The 24,655-nt window shown below is 37.2% G+C and overlaps 1 long non-coding RNA gene across 1 annotated transcript in view; it reads left to right on the forward strand.

Annotated features, from left to right (window-relative positions):
- Positions 1-24,655, forward strand: part of LOC123608867 — a 101,036-nt gene that overhangs the window by 29,018 nt on the left and 47,363 nt on the right. Inside the window, exons 3-4 of the long non-coding RNA XR_006717482.1 lie at positions 9-46; positions 3,385-3,500. This is a non-coding gene — a long non-coding RNA (uncharacterized LOC123608867). The remainder of the gene's footprint in view (positions 1-8; positions 47-3,384; positions 3,501-24,655) is intronic.

A 24,655-nucleotide genomic window follows, 5' to 3' on the forward strand; every position in this document is an offset into this window, starting at 1 on the left:
CTTGACAGGATCTTGGCTGATGACACAAAAAGAAAACCAAGTGCAGGTATGTACTCCACAAATCCGGGTATAATTGCATCCTCCCACAGCCCTCCCAGTCTGAGGCTTTCCTTCACACCCCAGAGAGAGACTTGGGTCAGGATAAGATATGAGGACACATCTTCACAAACTTATACTTCCTTTGAAGTTTTTTATTTTAGCTTTTCTACAAATTATTTGGATATTTAGATACAGGTTTTAGAACATTAAGTAAGTATATGGATCTGAATGTTTGTTTGTTTTTTTAACTGATTTTCAGGGTGCTTGGGTGGCTCAGTTGGTTAAGTACATGACTTTTGGTTTTGGCTCAGGTCATGACCTCATGTTTCATGTGTTTGAGCCCCACATCAGGCTCTGGGCTGACAGCACAGAGCCTGCTTGGGATTCTCTCTCTCCCTTTCTCTCTGCCCCTCCCTCGCTCATGCACGCACGTGTGCATGCTCTTTCTCTTAAATAAATAAACTTAAAAAATAAAAAATATAAAAAATAAAAAACTGATTTTCTTCCCAACTAAAACTTCATGGTGATTTTTCACTCCTAAAAAAACCACATTTATATTTCTTTTCCTACATATTTTGAAAAATGAAACTAATGAGACTCTGGAAACCAGAGAGTATTTAATCTTGAAAACTACACTTAAACATAATTATATTCAGATCCCCTCCACATTTTTACCTGCTTTGAAGCTCTCTACCACAGCACAAACAATTTATTGGAGGATATTGGAGAGCTTATCGGCTGACATGCTGTTAATTCTATTTTGTCAGTATTGCTTTCATTAGTGCAACAGAAAGAAAATTGCATGATATTCCCCTTTTTAAGTTCAATTCTTATTACAAGTTTTGTGTACTTCTCTCTTCCTTGGCAAAAAAAAAAAATTTCTTTTAAAGAATGCCAAGTTCTTATGTGAACCTAAATGCAATGGTGATGAAAATAGCATTTGAGTGGGTTCTTAGACTCCTCATCTGAACAACTGGATAGAAGACTGGCCTTTCAGTGCGAGAAGACAGTGAGCATGTCCTTTAAATGTGGTCTTCTCTCTAAGCCATCCCTTTTTATGAAGGATGAGCTATTGAGCTATTGTTCGATTTCTAAATGACTCCATATTGTATAAAAACAGAGCATGTCATTTCATGCACACATTGAAGAGAGAACTCAACTGGGCAGCAGAAGACCTGGTTTTAATCTCTGTTGGTTTGTACGAATCAGCTAGATGATTTGGGGCAAGATGCAACTTCTTGAGGCCTGATGTCTCACCTGGAAATGAGGCATTTGTATTTGATGATGACTAAAAGCCATTCCAGGTCTAACAGTCTATGTAAGCTTAGGAAGAGAAAACTAGTCTAGTAATTTCTTAATGATGCAGCTTTAAGTTGTATTAGAGGGAGAAATAGGTGGTTATAAAATTTTTATTTATATTCAGAACTGAATCAAACAGGCGAGAATGTTGGAAAGTAGCAGTGATGCATTGTGATACCTTTTGTTGAAAGAAACCATTTGAGTGTGCTTCCCCTCCTCACTCCTGGGCTTCCTACACAACTTTCAGTTTCTAGAAATAAGGGGAAGAACACAGTATTTAGCAATTGATTTCAGACTGGGCCTGGAAAACCCTAGAATTCTATGTAGCCCTTCAGAGAACTTGCAAACATTTGATCTGACTTTCACTTTTCAAAGTAAACATTATATATTTTATATACAAACATGTATATCTTTATTTTACACTGCTTATTTAACAAATATTCATGGAGTGCATATTATATGTCGAGAAGAGTCCTCAAGGCTCAGAATTCAGGAATGAACAGAAACAGTCAAAAATCCTTGCCCTCCAGTAAATTTATATTCTAGTCATGGTAGAAAAAAAAATTAAAAAAGAAACAAAAAAGGTAAATTATATAACATACTAAAATTGTATAAGGGTAACAAAGGAAAATTAAGCAGGAGCTACAGAATCAATCAGGAGATTAGAATACATCTGTCTGAGAAGACGTGGTTTAATAAAGACTTCAAGGGAGCGGAGAGGCAGCCAGACGATAGCAGATGCGAAGGCCCTAAGACTGGAGGGAAATCGAAAGAGAAGAAGCCAGAGGAACAGAGGCCTGTAGGCCATCACAGATCTCTGGCTTTTAACACAATGGAAAACTTTAAACCCTTGATCAGTGCTATGTGGTCCAGTACTTTTATGTGAAGCTCATTTGTATTCTCTTCATGCACATTGGAATATGGTACTGAACAAGAATATTTTATTTCTAACCTAATCTTGTTCAAAATCAGGCCTGTACCAGTCCACTCGAACAAAAACTATATACATTTTTATGACAACAAATGTGGTTAAATTTAAATTACATGCCAGGCAAGACTTAGGTACATCCGTTTATGTCACTTTTCCAACAACAAGCAAATCCATAACATATTGGTAATGTTAAATTGTGATTAGCTCTAACCATCACTTTAGGTTTAAATGACTTCTAATCAGACTTCTACTTATTGATTAAGAATACAAGCAATTTTTTTTTTAATTTTTTTTTTTCAACGTTTATTTATTTTTGGGACAGAGAGAGAGCGTGAACGGGGGAGGGGCAGAGAGAGAGGGAGACACAGAATTGGAAACAGGCTCCAGGCTCTGAGTCATCGCCCAGAGCCCGACGCGGGGCTCAAACTCACGGACCGCGAGATCGTGACCTGGCTGAAGTCGGACACTTAACCGACTGCGCCACCCAGGCGCCCCAAGAATACAAGCAATTTTTAAATATTGTTGTTCCATGCAACTCAAAATTTAAAAAATTCCATTTACATCCTCTCAGGCTTCCAGAGAAGGTTATTAAAAACATCTTGAGGGGCACCTGGGTGGCTCAGTCAGTTAAGCATCCTACTTCAGCTCAGATCATGATCTCACTGTCCCTGAGTTCAAGTCCTGGGTCGGGCTCTGTGCTGACAGCTCAGAGCCTGGAGCCTGCTTCAGATTCTGTCTCCCTCTCTCTCTGCCCCTCCCCCTACTCATTCTCTCTCTCTCTCTCTCTCTCCCTCTCTCCCTCTCTCTCTCTCTCTAAAAAATAAATAAACATTAAAAAAATCTTGAGACTTCACAATAAGCTGCTATGTTTTACAAAATTGGTATTTTTTTCTACTGAACAATCAAACAGAATCCAACTGGAAGTTGGGTGTTGAAACTTACATGACTGCAAATACCATCCAGAGACCCCAATATCAAGTCATTACATTCATTAAAACAGGCTCATAGATCTCACAAACTGAATTAATAATAAGCAAATGCTATACATTTGAAATTACAAAATAAATTTATGTTAATAAAATTGCCCCTTTGGTTAATCTATGTAATTTTTACAGAGTTGGTGCCTAGTGAGAAATGGATGGAAGGTGATTCTGTAGAAATTGCAAGTGCAAGCAAGTAAGAGAGTGTATTCTCTTCTTTTAAGCCTTCATTATTCACCACCCCCCCCATTGTAAGTAGAAAAATGAGTTTTGCATTTACGTGTGTGTGTGTGTGTGTGTGTGTGTGTGTGTGTGTGTGTGTGTATCTCCATCCTTGATGAAGCCATTCATGCTAAATCATTTGGTGAAAGTTTGCTGGAAAACAGAATATTCTTATTATTTATATGATACCAAAGAATTACCTCATTAGTTAGTTAATTTCTAAAAGGATAAAGAGTGCCTTTGTGAAAGAGAGCTTTCATAAACTACTTTAGCCAAGTGATTAAGTTTAGTGTTTGTGGCTCCAGAGATGATGAAATGGGAAGTATACAATGCCACCTATGTAGTATTGTCAACATTTCTAGAATCTAATCATGAGGAAACAGCCAGTAAAATCCAAACTGTGAGATATTCAAAGACAACTGGACTACACTCGTCAACATGTTTCTGTCATAAAAGACAAAAATTGTTTCCAAATTAAGGAAGACTGAAAATATATCACAACTAAATGTAAAACATGAAACTTGATTGGATTTTTTAAAAAACTATGAAGGATATTTAAAGAACAATTAAAATTTTTAATATGTGCTATTAGATATTATTGTATATTATACCACTTTTTAAATTCTTGAGAGTGAAAATGGCATTGTGATAACGTAGGAAAATGTCTTTATTCTTGGGTGGTAAATACTGAGGTATTTATAGGAGAAGTAACATGATGTTATACTTTATTTTCAAGTGGCTCTGGGTGGCTGAGTCGGTTAAGTGTCCAACTTTGGGTCAGGTGATGATATCACGGTTTGTGAGTTCGAGTCCTGTGTCAGGCTCTGTGCTGAAAGCTCAGAGCCTGGAGCCTGCTTTAGATTCTGTGTCTCCCCCACTCACATTCTCTCTCAAAAATAAATAAACATTAAAAAAAATTTTAAATCAAGTGGCTAAAAGGAAAAAAAGAAACTGGAAAGGATATATATTTACATAGATAGATACATAGATGCATAGATAGAAGGTAGATAATAAAGAGCACACAAATGTTATAAAATTTAACCATCTGTGAATATAAGTGAATGTATTTATTTATGTGTATTTACATATGAGTGTATGTGTATGTGGGTGTTCATTGTGTTATTCTTTCAACATTTCTTCAGGCTTCCAATTTTTCAAAACAAAAGGTTGGGACAACATAGTCTGAATAATTCTGACCTCAAAGTCACTTCCCACATCAGGGGAATGTTTGCCCACACTGGTCACCAAATGAGACTAATTAACAGCATTGATTAGGCAAGAATGCCTAAGTCACACTGTAGAAGGGCTGTAGACTCAATAGCTTCGTCCAACTTCATTCTAGCTCATTTTCTTGCCTTAATTCACTTAAAAAAAAAATGCCTGGCAAAAATGTAAACTTTTCTATCCAAACCCAAGAAAGAGCTTCAGAGCACATGGAATTTAGCACCAAAGGAATTATGAAGTGATATTTGCTCGGATTTTTTATGTTTATTTACTCACCCTAAGAAATATATCTGCCTCCAGGATTCAGAGGAGGGCATGGCTGATCCTGCAAATTTCATTGTGGGGAATATCAGGGGAAAACAAATATACATTTTGGAATCCTAAATCATGGCCTCCAGGAAACATAGGCCCTTTGCTTTCTATCCTGGAGATTCTGCTCTCAAGGTTTAAGAAAAATATTGTGCAGGTCCCAACTGCCCAGAGTTCATCATAAAGGGAGAATCTGTGTTTACAATAGGACTCTGGCTTTCAATTCTAATCTGCCCTTCAGTGCCTGATCTACACGAAGCATCCTGGGCTCACAGGCAGCATTCTAGCTAGCCTGTTAGAAGGGTCATGAACTACAGCCATACCAGAAACCAAATGGAATCGGCAGTCACCTCAACTGTCATTTGTAAGGCTGAGATAAACAATGAAACTATTGAATAATAGAAAAGGGTCTTTCTTCCTCTCACTGGTGAAACAAATCTTAAAATATGAAGATCAAGGACTGCTGGAGATAAGAGACACCAAAGAACTGAAACCTCTTAACAGCAGGTGGTATCAGTGGGGTCTGTCTTTTGAAAAATGTGTCAGGTCCTTTTGGGACTATGTAAAACACTTCTGGTTCCTATGGTGACACTGATAATACTTTGTCAATCATTGTGATATCGAGATCTACATTAAGCAGTTTAAAAAGCACCTTGAAATGCTTGAAGGTTAAATTAGTTCCTCCTCTAAATTGCTTGGTGTCAATTGTAGTTGTGATCATTGGAGGAGATATACTCAGTTGGTGAGAAATACTGATCAATGTGTCTTACCTCTTATAAAGCTCTGGAAAAGACAAAGCCATAAACTGTGAGTCCCTTCACAACAGCCCCAGACGCTAATCAAAGTAATGTCTCCAGAGTGAAAGAGACTAAGTAATTCATTAGTCTTCGGGCTGTGCCCAGACCCTCACTTAAGGAACCCCATTCACTGCAGTATTTACCCTTCTAAATATTCTAAAGGCTAGCGGATTATTTGCCTGGCTCTTCCTTAACTCATTTGTTTCTTAGGAAAGGGCATTCTGTAACAAACTTTTGTGGAAATATTGCCACAATTTCAAGCAAGACTCCTGCCACTGCCCCACATCAGAAACTTTTTTGTGGGGTTCGATTAACCATTAACCACAAATCTTCCACAAACCTGGAAAAGATGCACTTTTTGTTTTTTCTCTTTTACTGCCTTTGCACTTCTTAATTCTATTAACAGTAAATAGAATTTTGCCAAGTTGTGAAGTAAAAAACTGAATTTCCAAGTAGACAGACATCCAGAGTTTTGTTAGGCGCATTCCTTCAAAATTCGAGATTGGCCGCTATTTAGTTTATGTACCACACTCTGAACCTTTGCAGGCTTCTCTTTTCCAGCAGGGCTGGACTGACTGGAGGAGCCCTTTCTTCTAGTTCTGTCCCATTTCTCTTTAATGTGACATCAGTGTTCCAATGGCTTTGACTGTAACACAGGTATTCACCACAGGCCTCAGTGTTTACAGACTTGCTGTGTGACTTCAGTGTCACTTTTGAGAAGCTGTTTTCAATGAGATTGTGAATATCTGGCTATAAAACAGGTAATTATTCTTCAGAATAAGGAATAGGTTATTAGGTATTTAACACACTATCTGACCTACCCTGAAAAAAAATCATTTTAGTATACCATTAAAAATTTTCAGGGGCGCCTGGGTGGCGCAGTCGGTTAAGCGTCCGACTTCAGCCAGGTCACGATCTCGCGGTCCGTGAGTTCGAGCCCCGCGTCGGGCTCTGGGCTGATGGCTCAGAGCCTGGAGCCTGTTTCCGATTCTGTGTCTCCCTCTCTCTCTGCCCCTCCCCCGTTCATGCTCTGTCTCTCTCTGTCCCAAAAATAAATAAACGTTGAAAAAAAAAATTTAAAAAAAAAATTTTTTTCAGAAAAATAAAATAGTTCTACCACCAGTACACTTCCAAAATAAAAAGAAAAGCTCGGTTTCATTTGCACTACTAAATCAGAATTGTACCAAATCTTTTATGAGTATACTGTTTGTGATTTTAGTTTATAAAAGATAATAAACACATTTGTTCATTTTCAGTACATGAAGTTGACACAATGTTTTGCCTATTTTCATGTCATAATAATAGTAATAATAACTAATATTAACTGAGCACTTAAGGCCTGCTGTGATTCTCTTACTCCTATGATCTTTGTATTTATCTCATTAAGTAGAATCCATTACTGTTCCAATTATACAAATGAGGAAACGAAAGTCTTGTGAGGTGACCAAACAAGGATAACAGGAAAGCTGTTCTGACTGACTCTAGTTTCTGAGATCTTAATTGCCACACTGATAATGTGCCACAGCCACCCTTGACCCTAACGTTCGTGTTTTCTCACATTTCGTACAAGTTTACAGGGATGTTAGTCCGCCTGGGGTACCATAACAAAATATCATAGACTGAGTAGCTTAAACAACATAAATTTATTTCTCACAGTCTTGGAGGCTGTGAAATCCAAGATCAAAGTGCCAGCAAGGTAGGTTTTCTTCTGAAGCCTTTTCTCTTGGTCTATAGGTGGTTGCCATTTTGCTCTGTGCTCATATGACCTCTTCGTTCTGCATTCACAGAGAGAGAGAGGGAGAGAGAGAGAGAGAGAGAGAGAGAGAGAAAACAAAGAAAGAGAGCTCCAATGTCTCTTCTTATAAAGACACTGATTTTATCTAAACCTCTCAGATAAGAACCCCACCCTGATGACCTCATTTAACTGTAATTACTTTCTTAGAGGTCCCATCTCCAAATACAGTCACAATGGAGGTTAAAGCTTCAACATATGACTTGGCAGGGGAGGACACAAACATTCAGTCTTTAATAAAAGGTAACTTAGTGTATTTCCAAAAGAAAATTAATCCAAGTTCATTAAAATGCTAACAAATAGGAACCTCTCAACTCTAAAATTTCCCCTTAAAAAAACCTGCAATATCACACGCACTGTAGACTTCATACGGACAGAAGATTAAAGAAGTGAAATTCTTCATTGTTCGCATCAGACTTAGCTAACTGGTTGAATGATAGGTGGCCCCTGAGAGGGGATTGTATCAAAGAACTAAAGCAAAAATTTAAGCAAAACAATGAAGCCCTGCCTGTGTCTTTTGGAAGACAACTTTGATCAGACTGGATAAATTCATCAGCCCCTGGTGGATACCTTCACTCTGCCTGGGCTATGTCCTATGCTCACTTAATATGATAGAAAAAAAAATGCATAAATCTGATCACATGCTGTAATCTAGGCACACGTATATTTATACACTTAGAGATTAGCATACAAATTCCAAATAACAGAGTAAAAAATGATCAGTAGTGGCATTTTCTAGAAATGTAGTTTGTATTTCTTTTTTAATTACACCTAATCATTGCATGATTTATGTGGAAAAACAAGTCTAAGAGTAAACATGTGCATTATGTACAGTTTGTTGATTCATAGAAAGGAAGATATCTAGACACAAAGCTTTGCAGCCTCTGTAAAAAACATGTGCTCTGTTAGAATCTCAATTGTCTGACATGGTTCAGATCCTACTCAACTCATTATGTTCACGGTCAATATTTTTCACCAGCACAATGAAGCATACCACAGTATTTGAAACCATAGCCTGTAAACATTACTGTTACACAGCCTTCTGCTCCCACAATGGTGAATCAAGATAAATGCTATGGATTTTCTTAAATGTATTCTTTCTACTTCATGCAGTAGCAGGCCAGTCAGGGAGATACACCTGTAAGCATCTATGCAACAAATCTAGAATACCTATTAGCAGCCACAATATCTATTAGCAGGTGCCAAATTAAGAGTATTCCACAAGAAACATTTTGTCCAGATGAATATAGTGGCAGCTTCCTGATCTCATAGAATTTCAGGGTGAGGGATAGCAAGTTGGCTGAAAGCGCAAATCATTTACCAAACATGTAATTAAATAGATAGATGAAAGGTAGATGATATATGGATAGATAGATAGATAGATAGATAGACCTTCTTATTAATCTACCAGACTTCCAATTCAATGGCACTTGGAAACCTAGTGTTTCGTGTGTATGTGTCACAGGGAAAATTGGCTTAACTCTGAATTTATTTCCTTTTGGATACACGCATTTTTTTTTCTTTCACCCTACTTCTGTACGTCACTACGGTGTTACCTGTGAACCAGATCAAAGTCAAGAAATATCATATTTAGAGGAATATCATTAACACACTTCTAGCCTGCTAATTCTTTCCTAGTCAGACTGACAAAGCACTTTTCTCTTTGGAATAAATATGTTGGAATCAAATGCATTGCCAGAAAAGGGTGTTGTGCTTTGTTCTGTTTTAATTCCATTGCACATGGCTTGACTCTTGTTTGTCTTCCTGTCGGCCTCCTACACTTACCTTGGCATTTCTCCTAATCAGTGAGCAGGACTGCATAGGAATGTCAGCCTGCAAGTCAGTTTAGGTAAACCTGGCCACCTGCCTTCCTGCTAGGACTTTCTCACCAACCATCAGCTCATATTATCCACTGCCAACCAGACAGAAATAACCACAGGATTCTAAACTTGCCCTTCCTTTGGATGGGTCACTCTCCCTCTCCCCACCCCTTTCTGTTGGCTCTTTGGGATTCCTCAGTCCTATAGTATCTTGCTCCTTTGGCAGAGGAATGTTTTCCATCACTAGACCATTGAAACTATGAATAATACTATTTTTCTATCTCCTAAAAACTACATTTCCTATAAAAATAAGATTCCCAAACTCTACCCAGTTTCCACAGATTCTTACTATGCATCATATTAATGGATATAAGACATAGTTCCTACTAATAGAGAAATTGTGCATAAGTAGTAACACTGTGACACATGGCAAGTCGATTCTGAAAGGTAAAAAAGGTCCAAGTGTGATGGAGCACAGAACAAAAGGGGAGATTAATTATGAATAGGAGAATTACCACTGTGGGGAGAAAAACAGCATGTGAGCTAGTTCTTTAAAAGGATGCCTGGAGAACTGAGGGGGAAGGAGTGGGGAGTAAATTAAGAAGCTTTCAATTTAGACAAAAGAGAATGGGCAAGGCAGGGAAGAGGGAATTTTCAAAATGCATTTGTGAAATAATAAAGAATTACATTTTGCCTACACAAGCTAAAGCCTCCTATAGGCCAGATGGATTGGGTCTTAAATGCTATGCTCAGAATTCTTACTTTACCCTGTAGGGCCAGTGATTCCTAAAAACCGGTCATGGGCCAGTGGTGGTTTAAGTCTAAGTTTTCACCAGACTGGGGAGAAATGAAGAAAATAAAGACAATGTGTAAGTTGTTTTTTTTTTTTTTTTTTAATGAAAAAAAATGCATTCTGTTCAAAGGTCTTTCCTTTATTGTTGGATTGTATCTTTCCTACATTTGGAATCAAATGCAATGGCCTTTATGAAATGATGATAAGACTAGATGGCAATTTGGTAGGAGGTTCTAATGCTCTTACTTGGCAAGATGAGAACTGACAACACTATTTTGGGATCCCTAATATATTTTTATTTTACTTGGTCCATGTGATCCAAGATTTGGGGGCTACTTCCAAAGGTAATGTGGCTCCTGGGAAGGGAGATAATGTCATCAGAATTGTTCTTTAAGAACAATAATTGTGGAAATAGTAACATTAAAAGAGAAAAGAAAGGGAAAAGAGAAAAAGGAAGGACAGAAGGCAATAAATTCTACAGCTCATGGTAGGATATAAGGAAAGTAGTTAGAAATCTATGGCAAGAAGCAATGAGGACCTAATCCAGGACATTGACATAGAGAATTGAAAGAAAGCAACAGATACAAGGGATAGACTCTACAAGACTGGCAATTGTTTAAAAGTACAAGCTAAGATTATATTTTGGGTCAAGAGGCTGAGCCAGTGGGATTCCAACAGAGAGGTGGAAAAGAGCCAGCAGAGACTTGGAAGAGACTGAAGGTGTGGCATGCTGGGCTGAGAAATTGATCAAGCCTAGAGAAGTACACCTGGGAGTCATCTGCCTAAAAGTAAGAGCTGAGAAAGAATAGTTAAAGACAAGATGGTGGGAGAACTCTGAGTAGAGAACACCTCTACCACTTGATTTTCTTTCATTAGTTTAGGTCATCTGTTGAGAACAACCAAGGTTGAAATTTACCTTTTCTGGATGTACTCTGATCAGTGACCTTGGATATTTGCTGTCATCATTTTCTTACTGGTCAACCTCTAATACTATCATTTTGAAAAATCTCTTGTTTCTCCAGATCCTCTCTATTAGCACATTTCTCTGTTATCACAAACTTCAGGTAAGTCAGCATCACGTATTGGGTATGCTAGGAAGTTAGGAAATAGCAGTTATTGGGCCTAAGGAATTTAACTCTTTCCGTCAAACATAAGGAGGGAGAAAGAATGAAATTCGAACTAGAATGACACTTCAGCATTATAAGAAATTGTGTAACAATGGCAAAAGGAGGACACTTGAATTGTAATGTTCTTTGGAGATATTTTTTTATCCTGGATATTAGGGTTGTGGTACACTTTATTTTCTGCATGGTAGCAATATTTAATATTTATTGAGCATTTACTATAGTCAGGCACTTGACAAGCACATCCTCACTTAATCTTCAGAAAAAAAACTATCAGGTGGGTGATTTTAGTGCAGCTTTTTTTTTTTTCAAGTAGTAGGAGTAATACTGAGAGAAGAAGGGTTACTTGTCCAAAGTGACCTAGTAGAAAGTGACTGAGCTGGGATTAGAACTCATTTGTATTGGCTAGGCTTTATTCTTTGGCAAATGACAGAAAACCCAGACACAAACAGTTTAAGGAAAAAGGGAATGTATGAGTTTCTATAACTAAAACGTCCAATAGCTGGACAGGGGCTAACTGCCCAGAAGGAATGCAACGAGCAACTCACACCATGTCATCAGCCTACAGTTTCCCTGTCTTCATCCTTATTCTGATGCCTCTGTGTTGGCTCCATCCTCAAACATGCTCTCCTGTTGTTTTGTCAGAATGTCTCCAACAGATCTGACCTCATAGCCAGGCTTACCCAAGACCGGCAGGAAATCACTACTGTCTCTGGCCTAGCAGTCCTAGGAAAAGTCTCATGAAATCTTTTCATTGTGATTCAGTCAAAGCCTGCCCCTGAAGGAATCACGGGCATCTAAGCAAAGTTAAAGCCTTGGAGCCAAGGGTACAGTAATCCAGGATGCCATTAACAGAAGTAGGGTGCACAGCTGCTAGGTGGCATGATCTGCAAAGATCTCTGACCACTGAATTTTTTTGCTGAACAATCTGAGCTTTAACCACTATATTTTCCCACCTAAACAATGAAGATCCACAAAGAACGGAGGTGAGACTTTGTATATTAAAAAGATAGTACTCGTGGAGCATCCTTCATGATAGGGGTAAAAGGCCTGCAGGAAAAACTAGATCTATTTCTGCTGTGATAACAATATAAGTGAACACACTCCTCCAAAGAGACTTCCTTTTAGGGGTCAGGAAGGAGGGGAATGGGAGTTGTACATTTGTTGCAGATTGCTCTTGAGTTGAATGAGAAAGCACAGGCCTCAATTTCTCCCTTCTAAGCCAAGTGTTTAGTCCAGAGCCCAACTCCAAATTCCTGTCCATCTAGAAGATTTTCTTCCATTTTTCCTCTAATACGCTGGATTTAGTTTGAGGTAGTGAGGCATTAGTACCCTTCGCTCTATTTATCCTTTTGGAGCCTGTTGAAGATCCCACAAAAGACCCAATCTCATTTCTGTAACAAGTTCCTCCCTATGAGGAAAGGACAAAAGAGAGAAAGCTCTGATCCTATTTATGATTGTCTCTTTCTATTTCTCTAGGAATATTAATTAACTTGCTGGTTGCCTCTTCGTCTCAAAATCCTTTTTTTCCCCTTTAATATTAACTGACTCTCTGACATATTATGGTAAGAAGAGAACAAAGGGTGTGGATGCCTGTTATTTCAAGGATATGTTGATGAAATGGTTTATAATGCAATTAAATCCTAGCTCTCTGTGCTAAAAGAGAGGAAACACTCTTCTGGGCCATCCTCTAGCAGTAAAAATTCAGCTGAAAGTCTATTACTTCCTTTTCTTTAAAACTCCAACTTCCGTGCCAATATTGCCACACAACTGAAATAGTTCATCTCTGCCCTTTATGTTGTAGTGAATGTAGAAAAGAAGAGTCTGTACTTCAATGGAGTAGGTTTTAAATGAGAACTGAAAAGCCTATGTTCCTTTATAGTTTCAACGCCTCATTTAACACTTTGCTTACCTTCAAAAATCCTATAGGAATAGTGAATACATATACTTTTGCACTTAAAGAGCAAAAGTGTACCTCTCAGAGTTTAAACATAAGACAAATGGTGAACTGAATCCAAAAAGAGAAGTGAGCTATGGTTTCTCTTTTTTCCAGATGGCTGTCAGATACGGTTACAACAGGTTAGGAAAACATTACTTTGTGGGGTCCTTTTATTCTTCTAGTCTTTACTTTTTGCCTCCCAGTTGCTTGCTTTCTTCTTTGTTTTTTTTTTAGTACTTTATTTTTAAGAAGTCTCCACACCCAATGTGAGGCTTGAACTCACAACCGCAAGATCAAGAGTCCCCCACTTGGGGTGCCTGGGTGGCTCCGTTGGTTAAATGTCAGACTCTTGGTTTTGGCTCAGGTCATGATCTCATGTTTTGTGAGTTCGAGCCCCATGTCAGGCTCTGTGCTGGCAGTGCACAGTCTGCTTAAGATTCTCTCTCTCCCTCTCTATTTGCCCCTACCCTGCTCATGCACTCGCTTTCTCTCTCTCTGAAAATAAATAAATAAACTTAAAAAAAAAAAAAGAGTCCCATGCTGTATTGACTGAGCAGGCCAGGCACCCCCCCCCCAATTGCTTTCTAATATTGAAAAATTAAACTCAAGTTTCGCAAACGAAAAGAAAAAGGAATTAGAGAAAATAAGCATTCCTATTCTTCACTTTCATTGTTTTACTCTCAGATAAAAGTGTTTAATAGGAGCTTGAGGCCCCAACTGGCTTCATCCAGCTCCCATCCCAAACTTCACCCCCGCTGAATTGACCAGCACTTCTCCAGGCCACACATTCTGGCTTTCCCCTGCTCTGTTGCGGTCTGTGACGCTGATGCCTACACCACAACTTTTACACTTGTTGAATGAATAGGTAGAACTTTAGAACAAATGGGATGTCCAGTTAGGAAAGGGCTAGATAAATCTCTAGGCAGAGTCAGCAGGCGTTAAGTGCTCCTGCAACACTGGGGCACCGGACACAGAGACAAAGAAAGCAAACATTTCTGCCTTGATGAATCTACTCACAATTCTAATTCTCACAATCAGAGTATCTCTGGAGGCTATTTTAATTTCGGCATGCATAGTTTTTCATGACATCTGGACAAATAAACTCTTTTATATTAGATATGGAAGGATATAACTATCTTTTTGAAGCCCCTAAGTCAGGCTCTTCAATTAGTTCCCCAAAATCCAGTTGGCAGCTATTGTCTTGACAGTATATAGAAAGCTGCAGTCTTGCATTAATCCTAGAGGCAAGTTCTGGGGAGGGAGAGTATCTGGAACAAAGTCAAACTTGGGAGCACAGAGTTCTCTGAAAGCAGTTTTCTAACTTCCTGGGTCCAATTCCCAGGGACCCCATGTAGTAGCATCAAAAGGTCAGGATTCCTTTTTTTTTTTTTTTTTTTTTTTTTGCTTCCAAAAGTAACACCTACGGCAGGGTTTCTCAAAATGGACTATGAGTCACTGGCCTCAGCATCACCCAGGGTGCATATTTTTAGAAGCCTGACCCTCCAAGTACTCCATCTGACTCTGAAGTTAGGGACTGAATGTCTGCAATTTTACAAAGAGCTACCACACCATACTAAAATTTAAAAACCACCATGTGGGAATGTACATTCATTCATATATATACATGCTTGGTGTAATAATTTAAGTATAAGGAAAATATTAAAGGCATGAATTCAAAGAAGTCTGTGATACAACTGTTTAATTCTGCCAGAGGCATCTCTTATTTGGAGAAAACTTAAAGCAGAAATCATGACAATTAACCTCAGGAAGGTTATAAACCTATCAACAATTTTCCTTCCACCCATCCAAATAACCCTACTTTTTAGTTTCTATTGGCATAAATAAATAAGTCTTACATGATGTTGGCATTGTTGTCTTAAGAGGCCACATTTAAAATATATTAGTCATGAATTGCATGGCATTTAAAAAATTGTTAATAGAAGAACATAGAAAACAGAATGATGATTATATTACAAGGAAATAGAATAGAATTCTTGTATAGAGTGACTAATGTATAATAAAAGGTAATTATTTTTAGTAATTAACTATCAAGTCCAAGTCTGGAAGCAAAAATATAATTTTTGAATATCTGGCTCTCCTTGTACTGAAAATAAAATTAAAAAAAAAAAAAACATTCCCTCCCAACATAGAGACATTTTCTATTTTTCCTTCAGAATCCAACCAGCAAGAATATCAATATATTTCAAAGAGCTTTATTTCAGATGCAGTTCAAAGAGAAGGCAAAATTAACAGCAGAATCCTTTATGGGAGCTAACCTTATGCGAGAATCTAATAAAGGATGCCATGTATTTGTAAGGGAAAAATGTAACCTGAAACATTTTTCAGTGACAATGAACAGAGAGCAAAAAGCTAATATGGCATAAACAATCTGTATTAGGTGGATTTCACGGTGGAAATACTGAGATGTTGAGGATAAATGATGTTTGACTATGATCACCCTCCCATCCTGTGGATTTCAGGTATCCAAAATCCCCTGCAGGTAGTATGCCTACTTCTGCCCCTCCGAATACGTCTTTCTCTCACCAATAATTGCAATAATTGATTTTCCTAATATCAAATTCACTTCTTCCAAGCAAATAGAAAGACCCCAGAGCAATGAACAAATCTTTGGGATTTTTTTTAAACCAAATCTAACAAATGCATCATATTGATAAACTTACTCAGGTGAAAATATTGATGAGTTATCTGAAACTTGTCAAAATGTGACTTGTGAAGTTCTTTCTACTAGAAAATAATCGATGCATTTCACTTGGGTCATCTAGGCGTTTATGTACATGAGATTTACTTTATGTCAAAGAGTTTACCAGCACGATAGCACAGTGTGCTTTAGTTATGGGAACAGCAACCCTGATCAGAGAGTTCTTTGGCTCCTTTCATTCATTTACTGCTTAATCCTGTTGTTTAATTGTGGTGTATGTGGCAAACACTGCCTGGCGAACTGGAAGGACCCTGACTTCCCAACCTCTACTGGAGTAGACGAATGAAGAAAAAACAAATAGGAAACAGAAAAAAATAAAGAAAATAATTTCAAATTATAAAGTATTATGGAATAAAAACACAAAAGCTACAATAGAAATGAAGCTGTGAGAGGCAGGAAGGTCCTGCTTTGCAAAACACAATTTGGAACACATGATATTTAAAATAAATATGTAATATTTTATTTAAAATAAATATGTAAATATTTAAAATATTTTATTTAAAATAAATATGTAAATATTTTATTTAAAATAAATGTAAAGATGATAAGAAGACAGCCATGTGCAGAAAGGGGGCAGAGCTTTCAGACTGGAGACACAGTGTGTGCAAAGAGCCTGCAACAGGAAAGAGCTTGGCATCTTTAGAGAAGTATACAGTGCCTAATGTTTCCAAAGTATAGTGAGGAAGAGACAGACACGAGAGGAGATAGATCAAAGAAATAGTTGGGGGCCTGATTCAGAGCCTGGAAAGCCATGGTAAGGAAGTTGGAACATATTCAAATGTCATAGGGAATTATAGGACAGTTTTTTTAACAGAAGCTATTTGTCCATTTTTAAATGTTGGGATAGAGTATGAACTTCAGAAACTCTTGTACTCCAGGGCACGTGAGTGGCTCAGTTAGTTAAGCATCTGACTTGTGCTCAGGTCAAGATCTCATGGTTTGTGAGTTTGAGCCTTACATCAGGCTCTCTACCGTCAGTACAAGGCCCGCTTCAGATCTTCTGTACCCACCTGTTCCCTGTTTGCGCGCTCTCTCTCTCAAAAGTAAATAAACATTAAAAAAAACTCTTATACTCTTCCTTCAAAAAACAAGGAGGACAAAGCCTATCCTTACTGCCACATTCTCGCTCTCTTATTTATAACCCCTGTTCCCTTAGAGTGAACCTGGTCCTATCTGTCTGGAGGCCCTATATATTCATATGCTTGAAGAAACATTCACTACACCCAATACCATTCCTTCACAGCCCATCTAGAAAAGTTATTTTCTCTGCTTATTTCTTCTGGGTAATAGCCACCTCTATATTTCCCCTTTATTTCTGTCATTTTTCAAAACATGATCACAATGTAATGATTGCTTGGCTTTCACTTATTTACTCTTTGTGTCCACTATAAGACTATAAACTCCATGAGGGCAGGAATCCTGGCTAATTTGGGGCAAAATTATATCCTCATTCCCCTGCAAAGTGCCTGGCAGTGTGGAGTAAATGAAAGAGTTTATGAATCTTCACTTCATCTATGAAAATGTTAACAGCAATTTGGATTATATTGAAAACTTGGGCAACTGTCAGTACTCAGTTTTGATATAAGGACAGATTTTTCATTTGCTATTAGGCTACCAAAGTCCAATAGAGGCATAGAAATGGTACCTACGATTTCCACAGTAGCCTAGTCTTTCTTTCCTTTATCTACATTCTAGACCTTTTGTCTTCCCTGATGTGGAGAGAATAGACTACTAAATCAACAGTCTCAAAATCTCCAAGAACCCTGTGCTAATGCAACCATGATTAGTATTTTAGAACTAATGATGTGGGATGTGGGAAAGGAATTAGAAAAAAGAAATATAAATGTTCTTATCAAAACATGGAAGACAGTGGGGAAGATATAACAAAATATATACAAATATAAATTCCCATTCTAGTCAAAAAAACAGCCCTCCTCTTCTGGATCAATATTCTCTTATCTCCCTCATCACTAAAACAACTAAGGAGGATGAGTAAGACCCCACTGCTTTCCAAAGCCTCTAACTTCTCTAGCTTTTAGGATATAATAAGAAAAACAGACACAGTTAATGCCCAACTATCACTTCACAATTTTCAATCAATCATTAATTATTATTGATCTTTGTCTATGAGAATAATGGAAATTTCATAGATTTTGTTTTTTCACCCAACTAATTTATATTTTAATTATCTTTTTAATGAACAAGTGAAATGAACATGCATTTTTTTTTTGCCTATAAGCCAGGTAAAATATCCCCAATAAGTATTAGAAGTACATACTGTCTGGTCATACAAGACAGTTCTTGCACATAATCAGTATTCAGTAAATATGATGTAATAAATAAGGAAATTGGTTTAACATTTTACAAGATAAAACTAAGAGTCTAAATATTTTCAGGTAAGCCAGATATACATGTATGTTGCTAATTATTCTGCTAATCAGTAGGACTTGTTCCACACGTGATTCATCACAAATTGGAGTATATGGGTATGCTTACTCCAGCAAATATTTTTTGAAATTCTTTGTTAATTTTCAGAACAATAATTCTGTACCATGTTGACCAAAGTTACAAAAACAGTTTACACACACAAATAAAATAAACTAAGTCTATCTACATATAGTGAAGCAGCATTTTCTATAGTATGCTCTAAAAAAGGTGAGCCATTTCATACTTCGATAGATCTGTGCAGAAAGTATAATGAGAAAAACTTTCCAAAATCCCTTCAAGTTACCATCGTTCCAGGGAACTAAACTGATTTAAGTACACTTGTCTTTGCAGTTTTCAGTGCTCTCCTTTCTTGGAACTTTCACTCATGGGAGATTTTCAAAATTATGTTTTATTTCAGAATTTATCACTGCTGTGAATTAAAATATCAGTGAGAAACAAACAGGCCAAGGTGCATAGGTGTTAACAAGTTGTTGCTCAGGCTCAGCACCAGATAGATGACTGGCAGTAATTAGCTGCAGTTCACAATTCTGAGATATAAAAATTGCCTCAAAGGATTAGGTGAAGCTTGACATGGAAGGACTTCTTAAAATTACATGGAACAGAGGGCCTGCGAGAAAGCTTTCCTTTGTAATGTAACAGGAAAAACCTGAGAGTAAGATATCTATATACCCTTTGCAAGGCTTTTGGAAGTATTTTAGCTAGTTGATAATACTTTGATCTGGGCAATATTAACTGCTAATAAGTTTATGAGGAAAAAAGCTTCCTAAGGACTTTGTTTTATCGGATAAAATGACATTTGAAAAGCTGAGTCAAAGCTCAAGGGAAAAGAAAAGTAAACTTCAGAATGCTGTTGTATTTTCTCCTAAAATAGGTGGGCATACCCAGTCATGAACCATGAACTATATTGTCATTCAAGTTACTTTTTTTTTCAGGATGTTTATCTTGAAATATTCTCAAGCTTACATAAAAGCTGCAAATAATCACTAAGAACTTTTCCAGAGCCATCGAAGAGTAAGATACTCCAGTGGGTAGTGCCCACTAGGAAAGACATTTTTCCACTAGATAATCACAATATAACCACCAAACTTGGGAAATTACATGGATATACCACTGCCATCTCATCCTCATAACCTATTCATGTTTTTCCAATTGTCTCAATATCTTATATATTAAAAAAATCACACATCATATTTACTTATGTTATTTCAATGTCTTTCAGTCTGGAACCATTCCTCAGTCTCACTTTGGGCTTCATGATCTTGACGGCTTTGAAGATTATGGGCCAGTTATTTTACCAAAAGTCCCTTAACTGGAAATTTTTGAAGATTTCTCCTCATGATTACATTAGATTATGCATCTTTGGCAGGATATCACAAAAATGAGGCTGTAACTCCTTTTTCCTTTGAAATTAGTAATTAATTTTGTGAGAAACTTCTTTTAAGCTATGTGAAAAATCACATTTCTCATCATATTTTCAGTGTATTCATTTATTTATTTATGCATTCTAATTATTATCTGTGTTGATGTTCAATTTATCCCAAATTTAGTGAGTGTCAACCTCTTTCAGCTGCATTCTCCATCCTCTGATATGCCCGTCATTCTTTGAGCATGTCCTTAGTTTATGGCATAACATCCATGTCCAACATCATCTGTTATTCCCCCCCACCCCACTCAAGACCTGAAATTAATGATTTCTACCTTTCATGTAATTCCTTTAAATAAATGGTATTTAGAAATCAAGGTCTGGACATTAGATGTGCCCACTGTCCATTAGGGACTTGCTGCTCCCAAATCTACTTTGTGGACAAATCTAGGGAATACGTGCACGCGTGCATGAGTGTGCATTCACTTACAGTGATGTTTATTTCCATATCTGTCTACATACTGAATCCCATGCATTAAATGTTTTTTTTCACACCTATTCCATTCGAACGCCATAAGGTTCATTCTAGTTTCTTCCCATTTTGTATTTGTAACTCCCTCCTCTGGCAGCAAGAAACTTGGTTTGTGTTAACCTTAACATACATATTCGTTTGATCAATTCCCCCATAATTAACCAGTTGCTCATCACCACTGTGGCCTCCTCCCTTGCATGGGAGTTCTCCTCACCCCTTTTGGGCTTCACGACCTGCTCTAAGCTGCCACCTCATATAGACATCCTCCTACTTGTGGTCAGCCTCAACCACGGTGTGAAGCTCACCCGTGCGTACATGTCCTCCCCACCAGGCTGAGGCTCTGATCCCATACACACAAAATATTTCATGGTATATGAAGCCTTTTTCCAAGGAAATATCATCACCATATTAGGATAAGTAAAAGAATCTTCATGATGATCCGGAGATATTTTGTGGACAATTTACCCCAATTTTTTCTGTCTGTGAAGCATTTATTAGCAAACCTAGACCAATTTGTCCCTACGGACATTTGTGGTGAAGAGAAAATGATGCAGGGAAAGAGAGCAAAAAGACGGATAGGGGATGAAAACAATGGTGGACACTAGCGTTGTCATGAAGTCAAATTAAACTTTAATAGTGAAAGCTATATTAATTCATAACTTCCCAGTGGCCCTTCACTAAAAGATCCAAGGAACAAATGATGTTTTCTCAACTCTTTTTTATTCATGACAAATAGAAAAATCTTTTCTGATTTTGGAAAACCTAGTTTTCATTAATCACTTTTAAGTATTTTTAAAGCATGAGAAGGAATTTGTTGTGTTTTTGTTTCTGTTTTTGTTTTTTCACTAAACAGAGTTGATTGTTCTGGATAATCTCTCTCAGCACATACTACAGTCCTGCCAGAGATGTGGTCTCCTTGTAATGTTTCCTACCTTTGAGCTAGCTCTGAGTCTATTTTTCTCCCTATAACCTCTCCTCAGCCCCTGTAAAATAAAGAAATACAGTAATAAGGTGCATACAAAACCCTTTGATTTGCTGAATCCTGTTTCTAAATTTAGTACTTTATCATGCATACCACTGAGATTTTTTCGCCATTTTAAAGTGTAAAACTGAAGTAATTTATTTGGTAACTTAAATGATTAAACAGCCTCTGCAGGTAAATTAACTTTTGTCAAATAATAGAAAATAACTTCATGTTTTTAATCTTGGAGTTATTTTCCCCAGAACATATGTCTCCTCTGTGTCTCTCATCTTCCAAATCTAATCTGTTCCTTAGGTCCAGGTCAATGTGTGTTTTAAATATCTCTTGAATATGTCCCATCCTATCTATCCTGGCTTAACTTGGGCTGTGTTTGGAAGTTTTCTGACTTTTGAAAAAGCAAAAATAGTTATCAACCCCCTTTCTTCTGACTCGCTACAGTAAAAATGGAAACAGTAGAGAGCTCTAATTGAATGGACAGACATACAGAGCTATAGAACTATGACATAAAGAGGGAAGCTCTTTTCTGGGTAATAAGAAACTTAAGGCAGATATTTATAAATTATGTTGGAGGCTAGTAACACCCTGGAAATATAGCTGATAAAACTGTTCTTAGCAAAATCAAATTTATGTGATCTCAAGTTCTAGAACTTCTATAAAAGACATCAATATAAATAAGCAGTCATTTCAGAGAGCACCAACCTGGAACCTTCAAAATAGCCAAAAAACACAGTGTTTAAAACCAACTGTATAAAAAATTAGAGCAGAGGAGAGACATTTTCCTTGATCATACCTAGGTTAAGCTTTTGCCAAACTAGCAAAATAAACTAAAAATTAATACTAGCTTCATATGTACTATATGTGTATATATGTCACATGTACTATATACATACATGTACTATATATAGTTGGATTATACAATAAACTTCATATATTTCTCATTCCACAATATTTTTAATTACTTTTAATTAATCTTCTGTTGCATTCATAAATTACGTATAATAAAGTCATTTTAGTAATTGTTTTAGGTAGATGATTAGACCAAGTAGACCTCACATGGAAATTATGGGAAAAATTCTGGGGCCCAGAGTGAACAGACAAGATAAGCTGGTTTCTTACTGAAGTAGGCACCACACACTCTCTGTGAAGAATTCATTCAAATATCTGTGCCTCTGCACATACTATACCTTATGCCAGGAAAATTTTACCTACTCATAAAGGCCACATTCAAAAGTCATATTATCTTTGACTCCTTCCTAAACAACCCAGTCTAGTTTCCTTTTTTTTTTACTCTCCTCTCCTCCCATTGCCCTTTGTACATTTCTCTGTAGTACACAGAGAAATGGTCTGTGGTCACAATGTACTATAAATACTGGTTTATTAGGTAAGATAGGGAGGATTTTGAGAAATTTTATGGATATTATTAGCTATTAGGTCTTAGAGTAAGTAAATTTGACTCTATATTTCCTTCTGGTAAATAAGACTTTCTCCTCAAAAAATCATCTCTTCCATGTCAAGAGTGGTTAGATTTTTAGAAGAGATGCAATCCACAGAACGTATGGAATTTGCCCTAAAAAACAGATGGGCAGAATGTAAAACTAACAGCAAAGTAGAGTACAACCTAAATCTATGAACATTTTTTAAAGAATACGCCCCTAATAAGCTCTTTAGTTAAAAAGGAAATTGTATTAGCTTATGTACTTTCATAGTCTCTCTGCACCCTCTCTTACTGCAGCCTTACCTGTGGTAATCTGTGTCACAGAAGCTTTGAGTATAGTTATGTATAAGCACTTGGGAGCACCCTGACCTTGGGTCATGAACTATTCATTTCTCTTCCTGCCCTGGGACTTCTCTATAGTTTGGCACAGGACACACATGGGGACCTCTTCTATACTTGGGTATGTTCGTTCTTGAAGTGCAAGGGACTTAAGACCCATAGAACTACCCTTGGACTATTGAAGATTGGGAGCTAATAGGTGAGCATATCCCCATTTTATCTCCAGGTGGGCAATTCTAAGACATATTTCAAAATACCCCTCCAAAGTTCCCATGAGATTGAGCCTTTTGCCTGTCTTGATGATGCAACCTGATCTTGACGTTTCTTTCTTCCCTATTCATTCCCACTGCCCCACACACCTGATACCTACAGTGACATTCCCAAACTATTTTGTCTCAGGCACCACTTTCAAGGAAATCCAGACTAAAATGTTAATCAAAACTGCAATTAGCATCTATTTAGAAATGAACATAAATGAGAACACTATATATCAAAAATGGTAGGAGATGGACAAAAAAGAACTCAGAAGAAAATCTGTAGCCTTAAGTACATATGTGAGGTAACAATAGAGAATGAAAATAAATTAAGCTTTTATTTCAAAAAGCTAGAGGAGGGGGACGCCTGGGTGGCTCAGTCAGCTGAGCGTCTGATTTCGGCTCAGGTCATGATCTCGCGGTTTGTGGGTTTGAGCCCCAAGTCGGGCTCTGTGCTGACAGCTCAGAGCCTGGAGCCTGCTTCAGATTCTGTATCTCCTTCTCTCTCTGTCCATCCCCTGCTGTGCTCTGTCTCTCTCTGTCTCTCAAAAATAAGTAAGTAGATGTAAAAAAAAAATTTTTTTAAAGCTACAGAAGGAACAACCAAGTAAACCCAAAGAAAGTGCCAAAAAAGAGATTTAATAAAGATCAAATAAAAAATTAATGAAAAAGAAAACGTAAGTGTAGACATAACCAAAATAGTCTTAAATTAGTAGCAAAAATCAGGAATCTAAAGCTAGCCCTTTGAAAAGACCAATAACCTAAAGAAACTTCTGACAAGTGTAATTAAGTCTAATCAAGCTCATTTAATGATTAAAGCTAAGAACTAAATGGATTTCCAATGTTTTTAATACATTCACTCTCCTAGAAAAAGAAGCAAAGGTATACCTGTCCCCATTACCCACCTAGGCTCAAAAGAATACTGGTATTGAAAAGATGTGTATGTTACTTATGCTTTTGTCGTATCCTAAGCCTGAAAAAGTAAAAATACCTGAACACTTATTTGGGATCCTATCTTTCATCTTCATGTTAAATACATCTGTGAAAATTGTTTCCTGGAAAAAATCCATTTTTTGAGTTTTAAGGTTAAGTGATAAATTATTTTTCTCTTTTCCCTCAGTAAAGTGAAATGTTTTTCTCTGTTTCAGCAAATGGCACTGAATATCGACAAGTGGGACAAAGACCCAATTACTATCTCTTGACCATGTTCCTACCAGGTGAAGGACAAAATGAACAACAAACAAAACAAACAGAACAAAAACAAATGACATTCAATCAAATAGTACTTTCTCATTCTCACTGAAATATCAAAAT

The sequence above is a fragment of the Leopardus geoffroyi genome, chromosome A1 (assembly GCF_018350155.1).
Source record: "Leopardus geoffroyi isolate Oge1 chromosome A1, O.geoffroyi_Oge1_pat1.0, whole genome shotgun sequence".
Taxonomy (NCBI): domain Eukaryota; kingdom Metazoa; phylum Chordata; class Mammalia; order Carnivora; family Felidae; genus Leopardus; species Leopardus geoffroyi.